Here is a 3,655-nt window from a genome sequence, read left to right as displayed (position 1 = left end):
TTTTTGATTTTGGATTGTTCTGATTGCGGTGAATGGCGTGCCTGCGATTGCGGCTGTTTTCCGTATAGGTTTAGATTCTGAGCCGTTTGCGTGTGTCGGTGAGGAGATGTTGCGTTTGAGCTAGCACTTTGGCGGCAGAGGAAGCGTGTAGGGCTTCATAACCCAAAAGTCGTTGGATCGAGACCAACAAAGTGCTATCTTTTGCGCGCGTGAGCCCCAGTGCTAGCAGTAACAGCTCTTTTGCTGCTTCTACAGACTTTGCTCGGTCGTAAAGCGCGAGTCTAGTCTTTTGCCGCTATATCCCCGTCTCCAACAGCCACACCAATTCACAAGCGCCAAAAACAAGTCTTTATTTAGTGATCATCGAGATCAAGCAACGGATGCGACGAGCGGTTCGAGGTGATGTAGTTATCATTTTGGAACGCTCGAACGGCTTTTGGGACGTTCGGTTGGGTTGTGTGAGCGGTGATTTCGTTGCCAAAACATCGACAAGCGCTGGAAGACGACAGCGACGTTATCGAGGTGCACCGTCGGCATCAACGTTCGGGGAGTCTATCGAAGGCTTGAGAGGGTTGTTTTGGACGTGGATTGTCTGATTGGGGTGAGTGCGTGCGTGCGATTGCGGCTGTTTGCGTTTGGTTTAATTCTGGGCGTTTGAGTGTGTCGGTGGGAGATGTTGCGTTTGAGCTAGCACTTTGGCGCAGAGGAAGCGTGTTGGGCTCATAACCCAAAAGTCGTTGGATCGAGACCACCTATTGTTATCTTTTGTGCGCGTGAGCCCAGTGCTTGCAGTAACAGCTCTTTTGCTGCTTCTACAGACTTTGCTCGGTCGCTAAGCGCGCGTCTAGTCTTTTGCCGCTATATCCACGTCTCCAACAGCCACACCAATTCACAAACGCCAAAAACAAGTCTTTATTTAGAGACCATCCAGATCAAGCAACGGATGCGACGAGCGGTTCGAGGTGATGTAGTTTTCATTTTGGAACGCTCGAACGGCTTTTGGGACGTTCGGTTGGGTTGTGTGAGCGGTGATTTCGTTGCCAAAACATCGACAAGCACTGGAAGACGACAGCGACGTTGTCGAGGTGCACCGTCGGCATCAACGTTCGAAGGGTCTATCGAAGGCTTGAGAGGGTTGTTTTGGTTGTCTGATTGGGGTGAGTGCGTGCGTGCGATTGCGGCTGTTTGCGTTTGGTTTAATTCTGGGCGTTTGCGTGTGTCGGTGGGAGATGTTGCGTTTGAGCTAGCACTTTGGCGCAGAGGAAGCGTGTTGGGCTCATAACCCAAAAGTCGTTGGATCGAGACCAACAAGTGCTATCTTTTGTGCGCGTGAGCCCAGTGCTTGCAGTAACAGCTCTTTTGCTGCTTCTACAGACTTTGCTCGGTCGTAAAGCGCGCGTCTAGTCTTTTGCCGCTATATCCCCGTCTCCGACAGCCACACCAATTCACAAACGCCAAAAACAAGTCTTTATTTAGAGACCATCCAGATCAAGCAACGGATGCGACGAGCGGCTCAAGGTGGTGTAGTTTTCATTTTGGAACGCTCGAACGGCTTTTGGGACGTTCGGTTGGGTTGTGTGAGCGGTGATTTCGTTGCCAAAACATCGACAAGCGCTGGAAGACGACAGCGACGTTTATCGAGGTGCACCGTCGGCATCAACGTTTCGGGGAGTCTATCGAAGGCTTGAGAGGGTTGTTTTGGATGTGGATTGTCTGATTGGGGTGAGTGCGTGCGTGCGATTGCGGCTGTTTGCGTTTGGTTTAATTCTGGGCGTTTGAGTGTGTCGGTGGGAGATGTTGCGTTTGAGCTAGCACTTTGGCGCAGAGGAAGCGTGTTGGGCTCATAACCCAAAGGTCGTTGGATCGAGACCATCAAGTGCTATCTTTTGCGCGCGTGAGCCCAGTGCTTGCAGTAACAGCTCTTTTGCTGCTTCTACAGACTTTGATCGGTCGTAAAGCGCGAGTCTAGTCTTTTGCCGCTATATCCCCGTCTCCAACAGCCACACCAATTCACAAGCGCCAAAAACAAGTCTTTATTTAGTGATCATCGAGATCAAGCAACGGATGCGACGAGCGGTTCGAGGTGATGTAGTTTTCATTTTGGAACGCTCGAACGGCTTTTGGGACGTTCGGTTGGGTTGTGTGAGCGGTGATTTCGCTGCCAAAACATCGACAAGCGCTGGAAGACGACAGCGACGTTATCGAGGTGCACCGTCGGCATCAACGTTCTGGGAGTCTATCGAAGGCTTGAGAGGGTTGTTTTGGATGTGGATTGTCTGATTGGGGTAAGTGCGTGCGTGCGATTGCGGCTGGTTGCGTTTGGTTTAATTCTGGGCGTTTGAGTGTGTCGGTGGGAGATGTTGCGTTTGAGCTAGCACTTTGGCGCAGAGGAAGCGTGTTGGGCTCATAACCCAAAGGTCGTTGGATCGAGACCAACAAGTGCTATCTTTTGCGCGCGTGAGCCCACTGCTTGCAGTAACAGCTCTTTTGCTGCTTCTACAGACTTTGCTCGGTCGTAAAGCGCGAGTCTAGTCTTTTGCCGCTATATCCCCGTCTCCAAGAGCCACACCAATTCACAAGCGCCAAAAACAAGTCTTTATTTAGTGATCATCGAGATCAAGCAACGGATGCGACGAGCGGTTCGAGGTGATGTAGTTTTCATTTTGGAACGCTCGAACGGCTTTTGGGACGTTCGGTTGGGTTGTGTGAGCGGTGATTTCGTTGCCAAAACATCGACAAGCACTGGAAGACGACAGCGACGTTATCGAGGTGCACCGTCGGCATCAACGTTCGGGGAGTCTATCGAAGGCTTGAGAGGGTTGTTTTGAATGTGGATTGTCTGATTGGGGTGAGTGCGTGCGTGCGATTGCGGCTGGTTGCGTTTGGTTTAATTCTGAGCGTTTGAGTGTGTCGGTGGGAGATGTTGCGTTTGAGCTAGCACTTTGGCGCAGAGGAAGCGTGTTGGGCTCATAACCCAAAGGTCGGTGGAGAGGAGGAAAAGGTCGCTTCAGGCGAAGGGGAAGAGGGTGAAGTGGAAGAAGAAACAGCTCTTTTGCTGCTTCTACAGACTTTGCTCGGTCGTTAAGCGCGCGTCTAGTCTTTTGCCGCTATATCCACGTCTCCAACAGCCACACCAATTCACAAACGCCAAAAACAAGTCTTTATTTAGTGATCATCCGAGATCAAGCAACGGATGCGACGAGCGGTTCGAGGTGGTGTAGTTTTCATTTTGGGAACGCTCGAACGGCTTTTGGGACGTTCGGCTTGGGTTGTGTGAGCGGTGATTTCCGTTGCCAAAACATCGACAAGCGCTGGAAGACGACAGCGACGTTGTCGAGGTGCACCGTCGGCATCAACGTTCGGGGAGTCTATCGAAGGCTTGAGAGGGTTGTTTTGGATGTGGATTGTCTGATTGGGGTGAGTGCGTGCGTGCGATTGCGGCTGGTTGCGTTTGGTTTAATTCTGGGCGATTGAGTGTGACGGTGGGAGATGGTGCGTTTGAGCTAGCACTTTGGCGCAGAGCGAAGCGTGTTGGGCTCATAAACCAAAAGTCGTTGGATCGAGACCAACAAGTGCTATCTTTTGTGCGCGTGAGCCCAGTGCCTTGCAGTAACACCACTTTTGCTGCTTCTACAGACTTGCTCGGTCGTTAAGC

The 3,655-nt window shown here is 51.4% G+C and overlaps 1 non-coding gene across 1 annotated transcript; it reads left to right on the top strand.

Moving 5' to 3' along the window:
- Positions 1–689: 689 nt before the first annotated feature.
- Positions 690–761, top strand: PITG_26521. The gene has a single exon. It is a non-coding gene; the product is annotated as a tRNA-Met (tRNA).
- Positions 762–3,655: the final 2,894 nt, after the last annotated feature.

Source organism: Phytophthora infestans, genomic scaffold, assembly GCF_000142945.1.
Source record: "Phytophthora infestans T30-4 supercont1.8 genomic scaffold, whole genome shotgun sequence".
Classification (NCBI taxonomy): Eukaryota; Oomycota; class Peronosporomycetes; order Peronosporales; family Peronosporaceae; genus Phytophthora; species Phytophthora infestans.
Note: the sequence above shows the minus strand (reverse complement) of the source record. Positions and strands in the feature narration are given on the sequence as shown.